Source organism: Bos indicus, chromosome 22 (assembly GCF_029378745.1).
Source record: "Bos indicus isolate NIAB-ARS_2022 breed Sahiwal x Tharparkar chromosome 22, NIAB-ARS_B.indTharparkar_mat_pri_1.0, whole genome shotgun sequence".
NCBI classification, from domain to species: domain Eukaryota; kingdom Metazoa; phylum Chordata; class Mammalia; order Artiodactyla; family Bovidae; genus Bos; species Bos indicus.
This window is the reverse complement of record NC_091781.1, coordinates 7,895,983-7,908,433: the sequence shown is the minus strand read 5'-3', so window position 1 is coordinate 7,908,433 and position 12,451 is coordinate 7,895,983. Positions and strand designations below refer to the sequence as shown.

At 39.7% G+C, this 12,451-nt stretch overlaps 1 long non-coding RNA gene across 8 annotated transcripts in view; it reads right to left on the bottom strand.

Moving 5' to 3' along the window:
* Positions 1-339: 339 nt before the first annotated feature.
* The window catches only part of LOC139178719 (uncharacterized), a 69,712-nt gene continuing 57,600 nt past the window's right edge, over positions 340-12,451 (bottom strand). For 7 of the 8 annotated variants that reach the window (XR_011563212.1, XR_011563208.1, XR_011563211.1 and 4 more), the window contains 2 exons: positions 4,908-9,850; positions 340-1,804 (listed from right to left, as the gene is read on the bottom strand). This is a non-coding gene — a long non-coding RNA (uncharacterized lncRNA). The remainder of the gene's footprint in view (positions 1,805-4,907; positions 9,851-12,451) is intronic. The other variant, XR_011563209.1, reaches the window with a different exon arrangement.

Sequence of the window (12,451 nt, the reverse complement as noted above, 5' to 3'; positions counted from 1 at the left end):
GGTTGCCATGCCCTCCTCCAGGGGATCTTCCTGACCCAGGAATCAAACCTGTGTCTCTTGCGTCTCCTGCATTGCCAGGCGGGTTTTTTACCACTAGCACTTTAAATAGAAGTGTATGCAATCACTAGTCTGTCTGTGTCTAAAACAGACAAACCAAAAAAGCTACAATTTTTTTATTGAGTTAAAATTTCTGTGACACAAAATTCACTACTTTAAAGTTTAGGGACTTCCCTGGTGGTCCAGTGGTTAAGACTTTGCCTTCCATTGCAGAGGATAAGGGTTTGATCCCTGGTCCAGGAGCTAAGATCCTGCATGCCTTGTAGCCAAAAAACCAAAACATAAAACAGAAACTTCTTTATTGTAACGAATTCAATAAACACTTTAAAAATGGTCCACATCAAAAAAAAAAATCTTAAAAAAAATACAACTCAGTGGTCTTGAACACATTCATGATTTGTGTAACCATCCCTACTCTTTAATTCCAAAATACTTAAATCACCTCAAAACAAAATTCCATATTTTTTAACAATTATTTCTGGTTCCCTCTTCCCCTGATCTCTGGCAGACATTAATCTACTTTCCATCTCTATAGATTTACCTATCTTGACATTTCATATACATGGAGTCACATAACATATGACCTTTTAAAAATAAGAGCTTTATGAATACATAATTGAAATACCATAATATTCGTGTATTTAAAGTGTATAATTCAATGGTTTTTAGTATATTTACAGATATTTGTAAGCATCATAAAAGTTAATCTTAGAACATTTTCATCACCCCTAAAAGAAACTCTGTACATTTTAGCTATGATCTCCCATCCAGCCTTCCTTCCTAGACCAAACAATCAATAATCTTTCTTTTGTCTTTGTAGATTTTCCAAATTCTGGACACTTTATATAAGTGGCATCATAAATATGTGATATTTTGTGACTAGTTTCTGTCACCAACATATTATTTTCTGACTTTTTTATTATATCCATCCTAGTGGGTATGACATGGTATTTTGTGGTTTTGATTTGCATTTCATTGATGACTAATTATATTGTCATCAATATATGTGCTTATTGGCCATTTACATATATATTCTTTGGATAAATGTCTATTTAGGTTCATTGCTCTTTTTAAAAATTGGGTTATATGTCTTTATTATTGAGTTTTAAGAGTTCTTTATATATTGTAGATATAAATCCCTAATTAGACATAGGATCTGCAAATACATTCTCCCATCCTGTGGGCTGTCTTTTCACTTTCTTGGTAATGTCATTTGAAACATAACACTAGAATGTTTTAATTTCAGTGAAATCTATTTTTCCTTTGTTATTCATGCTTTTTGTGAATCTATTGCTAAATCTGAGGTCATGAAAATTTACTACTGTTTTCTTCTGAGAGTATTATTGTTATAGCTTTTACATTAGGTCTTTGATCCATTTTGAATTAATTTTGTATGTGATGTGAGATAGGGATCCAACTTTAATCTTTTGCATGTGGATGTCCAGATGTCTCAGCACCAGTTGTTGAAAATGCTATTGTTTCTTCCCTTGAATGGTTTTGGCATTCTTGTCAAATTTCAATCGACCAGTGATTGATATATTTATTTCTGGAATCTCATTTTTATTCTCTTGTTCTCTGTGTCTGCCCTTATGCCAATACCACACTGTCTTGGCTACTATCGTTTTGCAGTAAGTTTTTAAATTGGGAAGTGTGAATCCGCCAACTTTATTCTTCTTTTCTAAGGTTCTTTTGTCTGTTCTCAGTTCCTTGAAGTTTCGTATGGATTTTAGAATCAGCTTGTCCACTTCTGGGAAAAAAAAAAAAAAAAACGAGAGAAAAGCAGTTATAATTTTGGTAGAGATTGCATTGACTCTGTAGATCAATTTGAGGAATACAAAACACAATTTTAAAGTAATATCTTTTTCTTTTTTTTGGCCACATTGCATGCAGGATCTCAGTTTCCCCGACCAAAGAGGGAACTTGCTGTGGAGTCTTGACCACTGGGGAAGTCCCTCAAGTTGTTATTTTAATACCCTTAACTATGGAGTGATTTTTGTATGTAGCAATGAATCGCTGTTGAATATACCAATGAATTGCTGTTTTATGTAGCAATGAATACTGTTTACAGGAAAATTGAAAAAAATGAAATGTCCACACATATATGTCCTCTTTATGGATAAACAAAATGTGGTCTGTATGTATAAATACAATGGAATGTCATTCAGCCTTAAAAAGAAATAAAATTCTAATATATGCTACAACACGGATAAAACTTGAGAACATTATGCTTAGTGAGATAAGCCAGACAGAAAAGAACAAACCCTGTGCTCTTCCTCTTATAGGAGATGCATAGAATAAGCAAATTCATGGAGGCAGAAAGTGTAATAGAGGTTACCAGAGACTGGGGAATTTTTGTTTATTGAGAGAGAGTTTCTATTTGGGAAGGTGGAAAAGTTCTGGAAATAGATACTCGTGGTGGTCGTACAACACCGTGAATGTACTTATTGCTACTGAGTTGTATGCTTAAAAATGGTTGGCATCATATAAATTTTATGTTATATACATTATACCACAATTTTTTAAATACGGGACTTCTCTGTTGGTCCACTAGTCAGGAATCCGCCTTGTAATGCAGGGGACATGGGTTCTGTCCCTGATTGGGGAACTAAGATCCCACACGCCACAGGGCAACTAAGCCTGTGTGCCGTAACCGCTGAGTTCGAGAGCCCCAACTAGAGAGTCTGCCGCAATGAAAGATCCCACAAAATGCAACGAAGATCCTGCCTGCGGCAACCAAGAACCAATGAATCAAATACGTAAATGTTTTAAAAAAATATATAGGGACTTTCCTGGGGGTCTAATGTGTAAGGTTCTGAGTTCCCAATGCAGAAAGCCCAGGTTTGACTTCCCTGGTGGCTCAGACGGTAAAGCGTCTGTCTATAATGCGGGAGACCCGGATTCAATCCCTGGGTTGGGAAGATCTCCGGGAGAAGGAAATGGCTACCCACTCCAGTACTATTGCCTGGAAAATCCCATGGACAGAAGAGCCTGGTAGGCTACAGTCCACGGGGTCGCAAAGAGTCGGACACGACTGAGCGACTTCACTTTCACTTTCAGGGAACTAGATTCCACACATCACAGCTAAGAGAGTTCATAAGCCGCAGCTAAAGATCCCTGATGACGCAACTAAGACTCGGCACCACCAAATAAATAATTTTTTTTTAAATGTTCTCTTTGAGTCTGAGTTTTAAAACCTGGCTAATCAACTCACTCATCTGGATCACTCTCGAGAGTCCTTGGGTGATAAAACCGCTCTCTAACACATTACTCTTCTGAGCAGCTTTGTCAGTTCTCCTGATTGGCCCCATTCCTGACTCTAGCCGCTTGCCCTACTACAGGGCCACCAAGCTCCTGACCCAAGGATTCAACTTTCACTTCCTGGAATTGACAACAGGATTCTACTTGCTGGGCTTGGCCTTTGGGATGCCCCAGCACAGGACTCAAACGTTACCCATGATCCTTTGCATTCCTGGCGCTACTGGCAACCACTTGCTTCCCCCGTGTGCTTCTGCTTTTTCCAATTAATTAATATATTCTGATTGGAGGACAGTTACAATGTTGTGATGATTTTTGCCATACATCAACATGAATTGGCCACAAGTATACACGTGTCCCCCCCATCCTGGACCCCCTCCCCCCTCCCCCCCTCCCTCCCCACCCTATCCCTCTGGATTGTCCCAGAGCATCGGTTTTGGGTGCCCCGCTTCATGCGTTTGAACTTGCACTGATCATCTATTTTACATATGGTAATGTGCATGTTTCGATGCTATTCTCTCAAATCATCCCACCCTCGCCTTCTCCCAGTGAGTCCAAAGTCTGTTCTTTACATCTGTGTCTCCTTTGCTGCCCTGCATGTAGGATCGTCGTGACTGTCATTCTAAATTCCATATATATGCATTAATATACCGTATTTGTGTTTCTCTTTCTGACTGACTTCACTCTGTATAATAGGCTCCAGTTTCAAACAACTCATTAGAACTCAGCCTCTTTATAGCTGAATAACATTCCATTGTGTATATGTAACACAACTTCCTTATCCATTCATCTGCCGATGGACATCTAGGTTGCTTCCGTGTCCTAGCTATTGTAAGTAGTGCTGCAATGGACATTGGGGTACACGTGTCTCTTTCAATTTTGGTTTCCTTGAGGTGTGCACCATGTGCTTCTTACATCCTCTGAACTTTGAGATGCTCTAGGCTCTGCTCTTCAAATAAAATGCTTGCAAAATTTGGGATATGTTTAAAAATTATTACTTGTTTATCTGAAGTTCAAATTTAACTAAATGTCTTGTATTTTTACTTGCTAAATATGGCAACCCTAGTCCCAGAACTCTCCCAAGGATATTTCAAAAGAAAATGCACCAGGAAAAATATATGAATATTTTTTAATTTTATTCTCTTTCCTGGTGAAGCCATTTTTCAAAGCATCACCTACGTCAGTATGTCAAGTCCTTCAGCAGCCAGGCTAATAGTCAAAAACCCAGATTTAAACACATATACAATCCTGCACTCAAGAGAGAAGATAGTGTATAATGAATCTGGTAGCATTTTATTCCACTGGGATTCAATGTATTATTCCACTGTCACTCAATGCAGTTTTTCACAACAAGCTACATTGTATGTGTATTTAACCATATAATTTTATACTAGAGTAATTTACACTAAATTTTTAATTTACACTAAAAAAATGTTTTCTCAAATTATTTACAAAGCATGATCCTCATATAAATAGCACATGTCAGAGTTTTATTTAACTCATTAATGAAGGAACCAGAAGACAGAGAAAATAGTTGAATTAAAATATGAGAACCTGGGGGGCTTCCCAGGTGGCACTAGTGGTAAAGAACCCACCTGCCATGCAGGAGTCGCAAGAGACATCCCTTGGGTCAGAAAGATCGGGAAAGGCACCCCACTCCAGTATTCTTGCTGGGAGAATCCCGTGGACAGAGGAGCCTGGTAGGCTACAGTCTGTGGGGTTGCAAAGAGTCGGACATGACTAAGCGACTGAACTGAACTGAACTGAACTGAATCAGTTTTTGCAAGTTAACATCTAACTTTACAGTGTTGTGAGATATCCAGGCCCTAATCAGTTGCTAGCCAAACAAAGTTACACTTTCTGAGAGACATGACCTCAGGAGAGTTTATGAGAAAATGCTCTAATGTGGGGGCTTCCTTGGTGGTTCAGTGGCTGAGACTCTTCCCTCCCACTGCAGGAGGTGCAGGTTTGGTCCCTGGCCAGCGAACTAAGATCCCACATGCCCTGCAGCCAGGAAAAAAGATCCCCTAATCATGTTTTTGCCCTCTGTCCAATTTCTGGAAATTTTTTTCTGTACACCACCATACACAACGTTTATAACTATATTTGGTATGGAAAAATAAAGGATAGAGACAAATGATATGTTTGGTCCCCTTACCCTTCGTCCTGGGATGAGCCGGGAAAGGAGATAAAAATCTACTCTTCCCTCACTTCCTCTTTGTGTCCTGGGCACTCTGGTCAAAGAACGAGTCCAATGTTTAAAGTTGTGGATTTTTCAAACAGGAGGTCACCTAAATGCAAGCCAACTAGTTCACATGGTGCTTGTCCAAAAAAACCCAATCTGTTCCAGTACTGGAGGAAAAATTGACTAACGTTGTCCGAAACTGGAGTCTTGCTAAGTATTTTGAAGGCTAACTTTTACTGTTTAAATTTTGGCATCCGTGCTGGATTTACCTTTAGCCAATAGAAGCCCCTTCTCCTGAGAGGATACTCCCTCCTCCTGAAGGCAGCTCACAGCCCAAGACTGACAGGTAAGGATACAAAAGCCTGGACCTTCTGTCTCAAGGTACAGTTCACACTGCAGAGCTCCTCAAGGTGTCAGGTAGAAGCTAGACTCCAGGTAAGACACATTCTCTCTTCGTTTTTTTTCTTTTACCTTTTCAAAAAATGTTTACGTAGTTATTTTATGTTTGGCCGTGTTGGATCCTCGTTGCTATGAGTGGGCTTTCTCTAATTGCGGCAAGCCGGGGCTACTCTACTTGTGGTACACAGGCTTCTCACTGCAGTGGCTTCTCTTGTTGCGGAGCACCGGCTCTACATTGCATGGGCTTCAGAAGTTGCAGCTCGCAGACTCTGGAGCATGGGCTCAGTAGTTTTGGCACAGGGGCTTAGTTGCCCCATGGTATGTGGGATCTTTCTGTGTTCCTCCCTGGCATTGCAAGGCAGATTTTTTTTTTTTTTAACATTTATTTTTATTTATTTATTTGGCTGTGTCAGGTCTTAGCTGCTGTGTGTAAATCTTTAGTTGCGGCATATGGGACTTAGTTCCCAGACCAGGGATCAAACCCAGGCCCTCTGCATTGGGAGCGTGGAGTCTTAGCCACTGGACCACCAAGGAAGGCCCGCAAGGCAGATTCTTAACCACTGGACCACCAGGGAAAGCCCTCTTGCTTAGCTTTTGATCCCTGCCCTTTCCTTGAAAGCACATACTCAAGAATCCCTATTTCCGCATCTAGGGAACATGACATAAGTCAAGAGGATCAAGTGAAAAGTAAGCTTCCTTCCTGCGTCTCTCCTGCAGGCATCCAGTTCACTCATAAGAGGTAAGCAGGGTTGCCAGTGTTTTGGATAAACTAACAGAAATATAAAATAAAAATATACCTGAGTCTCCTACATTGAGATGAATTCTTTACCTTCTGAGCCACCAGGGAAGCCCATATATATCATATGTACATATAAATTAGATGTATGAAATATGCATGTTTGTGGGTTTATTTTTGTTTAATATAAACAAATGGTATCACTGTCACTGTTTTGCTTATTTATTTGAAAATACATGTTGGAGATGGTGCCTAACCAGTAAACAATGCTGTTTCACCTGTGGAAGCCGTTCAGTATTCTGTTGTAATTAGGAAATTGATCCTCTAATTATGAACATGTAGGTTGTTGCCATGTAGGGCTTCCCTAATGGCTCAGTGGGTAAAGAATCCGTCTGCAATGCAGGAGACACAGGAGATGCAGGTTCGATCCCTGGGTGGGGAAGATCCCCTGGAGAAAGGAATGGCAACCCACTCGAGTAGTCTTGTCTGGAACATCCCATCGCCAGAGGAGTCTGGCGGGTTGTAGTCCATGGGGTCACAGAGTTGGGCACGACTGAGCACAAAGCAGATGCTGAGGTTGTCTCCAAAGTCTAGGTACTAAATAAGTACTTGTGGGAATGCTATAGTGAATCCTGTTTTGTGTGAAACATCATAAATTATGAATATTGTTATAGGGAATATTCTCATTCGAGGAATTTCTGGGTCAAAAGGTACATGTATTTTGCCAGATATTGCTGAAGTGCTTTCCACAGAAGTTAAATCAGTTTTCACTGCCACGGAAAATATGTGGAAATGGCTGTTTGTCTAACCCTCCCCAACATGATGTGTGGCTATTTGTTTTATATTTGCCAGTCTGACATGTAAAAAATGGTATCTTTTACAGTAAATGACATTACGCATGTATTTATATATTTAAGAGCCATTGGCATTTCCTTTTGGGCACTATTTATGTTCTTTTCCACTTTTATATTGGATTTTGCTATTTATTATTAATTTGTAGACACTCTATATATTAGGAAAATTAACTCTCTGAAATGTAAATATTATTTCCAAGTTTATTGTTACCCTTTTCCTTTCTTTATGCAGTTTCAGTGCCATGCAGAATTCTGTCTTGTTTTTTTAGGTAGTTCAATATATAAATCTGTTGCTTTATTGTTCTTGATTTTTATGTATTACTGGGCAAATTCTTCCCTGGTTCTAATTGTTTTGAAAATTGTCCCACATTTTCTTCTGATACTTTTATAAGTTTTCCCTTTTTTTAACATTTAATCTAATGCATTTGAAATTTGGGTACAAATTGAAAAGAAATAATGCAGTTCTTTTTTTTTTTTTTTTTCAGATGAATAGCCAGTTATCTCAATATAATTTATTTAAAAACCTATCTTATTATTTCTGTCTAGATACGATAAAAAATAAATGTTGGACTTCATTAATGTTTTTCAGGACTTGTGGAGATAATATGATTTTGCTTTTCCTCTAGTAAGTGGTGAATTATTGAACAATCCTTGCATTCCTGGAGTAAATATCACTTAATGAAGCTGTATCATTTTTTATATTTTTATTTATTATTATTTTTAATTAAATAATAATAGGCTGTGCTGTGCAGCATGCAGGATCTTAATTCCCCAACCAGGAATTGGACCCATGCCCCCTTCATTGGGTGTCCAGAGTCTTAACCACTGGGCCCCCAGGGAAGTTCCTGTATTATTCTTTTAATGTACTCCTTAATTCTGTTTGATTTAGGTCATACCTGAATGGTCTAGTGGTTTTCCCTAGTTTCTTCAATTTCAGTCTGAATTTGGCAATAAAGAGTTCATGATCTGAGCCACAGTCAGCTCCTGGTCTTGTTTTTGCTGACTGTATAGAGCTTCTCCATCTTTGGCTGCAAAGAATATAATCAATCTGATTTTGGTGTTGACCATCTGGTGATGTCCATGTGTAGAGTCTTCTCTTGTGTTGTTGGAAGAGGGTGTTTGCTATGACCAATGCATTTTCTTGGCAAAACTCTATTAGTCTTTGCCCTGCTTCATTCTGTACTCCAAGGCCAAATTTGCCTGTTACTCCAGGTGTTTCTTGACTTCCTACTTTTGCATTCCAGTCCCCTATAATGAAAAGGACATCTTTTTTGGGTGTTAGTTCTAAAAGGTCTTGGAGGTCTTCATAGAACTGTTCAACTTCAGTTTCTTCAGCATTACTGGTTGGGGCATAGACTTGGATTACTGTGATATTGAATGGTTTGCCTTGGAAACGAACAGAGATCATTCTGTCGTTTTTAAGATTGCATCCAAGTACTGCATTTCAGACTCTTTTGTTCACCACGATGGCTACTCCATTTCTTCTGAGGGATTCCTGCCCACAGTAGTAGATATAATGGTCATCTGAGTTAAATTCACCCAAGCCAGTCCATTTTAGTTCGCTGATTCCTAGAATGTCGATGTTCACTCTTGCCATCTCCTGTTTGACCACTTTCAATTTGCCTTGATTCATGGACCTGACATTCCAGGTTCCTATGCAGTATTGCTCTTTACAGCATCGGACCTTGCTTCTATCACCAGTCACATCCACAACTGGGTATTGTTTTTGCTTTGGCTCCATCCCTTCATTCTTTCTGGAGTTATTTCTCCACTGATCTCCAGTAACATATTGGGCACCTACTGACCTGGGGAGTTCCTCTTTCAGTATCCTATCATTTTGCCTTTTCATTCTGTTCATGGGGTTCTCAAGGCAAGACTACTGAAGTGGTTTGCCATTCCCTTCTCCAGTGGACCACATTCTATCAGATCTCACCACCGTGACCCGCCCGTCTTGGGTGGCCCCACAGGCATGGCTTAGTTTCATTGAGTTAGACAAGGCTGTGGTCCTAGTATGATTAGATTGACTAGTTTTCTGTGAGTATGGTTTCAGTGTGTCTGCCCTCTGATGCCCTCTTGCAACATCTACCGTCTTACTTGGGTTTCTCTTACCTTGGAGGTGGGGTATCTCTTCACGGCTGCTCCAGCAAAGCGCAGCCATTGTTCCTTACCTTGGATGAGGGGTATCTCCTCACCGCCGCCCCTCCTGACCTTGAACATGGAGTAGCTCCTCTAGGCCCTCCTGCACCCGCACAGCCCCCGCTCCTTGGACGTGGGGTAGCTCCTCCCGGCTGCCGTCCCTGAGCTTGGACGTAGGGTAGCTCCTCTCGGCCGCGCTTGTGCCCCGTCGCAGCCGCCCACGCATATCTGAGGAAATATCAGTAACCTCAGATATGCAGATGACACCACGCTTATGGCAGAAAGTGAAGAGGAACTAAAAAGCCTCTTGATGAAAGTGAAAGTGGAGAGTGAAAAAGTTGGCTTAAAGCTCAACATTCAGAAAACGAAGATCATGGCATCTGGTCCCATCACTTCATGGGAAATAGATGGGGAAACAGTGGAAACAGTGTTAGACTTTATTTTTGGGGGCTCCAAAATCACTGCAGATGGTGACTGTAGCCATGAAATTAAAAGACGCTTACTCCTTGGAAGAACAGTTATGACCAACCAAGATAGTATATAGAAAAGCAGAGACATTACTTTGCCAAAAAAGGTCTGTCTAGTCAAGGCTATGGTTTTTCCAGTGGTCATGTATGCATGTGAGAGTTGGACTGTGAAGAAAGCTGAGCGCTGAAGAATTGATGCTTTTGAACTGTGGTGTTGGAGAAGCCTCTTGAGAGTCCCTTGGACTGCAAGGAGATCCAACCAGTCCATTCTGAAGGAGATCAGCCCTGGGATTTCTTTGGAAGGACTGATGCTAAAGCTGAAACTCCAGTACTTTGGCCATCTCATGCGAAGAGTTGACTCATTGGAAAAGATTCTGATGCTGGGAGGGATTGGGGGCAGGAGGAGAAGGGGAGGACAGAGGATGAGATGGCTGGAATGGCATCACTGACTCGATGGACGTGAGTCTGAGTGAACTCCGGGAGTTGGTGATGGACAGGGAGGCCTGGAGTGCTGTGATTCATGGGATCTCAAAGAGTTGGACACGACTGAGCAACTGAACTGAACTGAATTGTGTTTGGAGAAGGAAACGGCAGCCCATTGCAGTATTCTTGCCTGGAGAATCCATGGACAGAGGAGCCTGATGGGCTACAGTCCATGGGGTCGCAAAGAGTCGGACATGACTGAAGTGACTTAGCATGTGTGCGTACATTAATTCTGTTTTGTTGTTATTCTTTGTCACTAAGTTGTGTCCAACTCTTTGCAACCCCATGAACTGCATCATGCCAGGCTTCCCTGCCTTCACTATCTCCCTGAGTTTACTCAAACTCATGTCCAGTGAGTCAGTAATGCCATCCCACCTCTCATCCTCTGTTATTACTTTCTCCTCCTGCCTTCAATCTTTCCCAGCATCAGGGTCTTTTCCAGTGAATCAGTTCTTTGCATCTGGTGACCAAAGTATTGGAGCTTCAGCCTCAGCATTAGTCCTTCCAATGAATAATCAGGGTTGATTTCTTTTAGGATTGACTTCCTTGCTGTCCAGGGGATTCTCAAGAGTCTTCTCCAGCACCACAGTTTGAAAGCATGAATTCTTCGGCTCTCAGACTTCTTTCCAACTCTCACATCCATACATGACTACTAGAAAAACCATAGCTTTGACTATGTGGACCTTTATTGGCATAGTGAAGTCTCTGCTTTTTACATAAATATTTGTAAGTTATATTAAGCTATAGTTTTAGTTTTTGGTAATATCTTTGTGGTTATATTCACTTCATTAAACATTACGAAGCCTTTTCATTTCACGCTTTAGAACACAGGAGCACAGAGTCATTATTTCTTAAGGTTTGGTAGAAGTTTCAGTGAAAATGTTTGTGCCAGGATGGTTTGGGGCGGAGTAGCTCTTTAATATTTCCCCCCATTTTTCTGTGGTACTCAGTCTATTTATATTTTCTATCTATTCTAAGGTCAGTTTTGGCAATCCTTCATTTGAACCAGGTTCTCAAATTTCTTTTCTAGTGATATACAAGATAGTCTCACCTCAATCTATTAACTTCTCCTGTATCTATATTTAACTTTCATATAAATTCTTATTTTATATATTTATGATTTTACTCTTTTAACTTCAATTAAGTTTAAAAAACAATTAATCTTGCTTTATTTTTTTTTGAAAAATTCTGTTTGGGGTTTATTTCTCAGATCTGCCACTTTAAAAAATTGTTTATTTTGATTTTATATTTAACTCATTAATTTTTATAATGCTAAGATTATTTTCTTGTGTTTTTCTAATTTTTTGATTTGAACATTAATTCTTTTACTGTTAATCTTGCTTTTTAAAAAATTAATGCATTAGAACTTAGTACTTTTGTATGTATCTCAGATGTTTTCCTACATGAAATTCAGTTACAATTTCACTTTCAATTTCCTCTTTAATCCAAAAGATGTTTAAAATGTTTATGATTTACTGGTATAGTCATATTATTAATTTCTAATTTAATTATATTAGGTAAAAATAATATTTTCAAAAATTAATGTTGCCTATATAATTTCTATTTTTTGAAATTTATTAACTGTTAAAAATCATATTTTGTGAATATTCTTGGTCACATAAAAAGATGTATTTTAATATGGAGAGTATGGAGTTATATAGGGCTTCCGAGGTGGCTCAGTAGTAAAGAATCCTCTTGCCAGTACAGGAGATGGGGGTTCAATCCCTAGATCCCCTGGAGGAGAAAATGGCAACCCACTCCAATATTCTTGCCTGGGACATGCTGTGGACAGAGGAGCCTGGCAAGCTACAGTCATGAGGTTGCAAAGAGTCGGACACAACTGAGTGACTGAGCACGCATGCACACATAGGGTTATTTA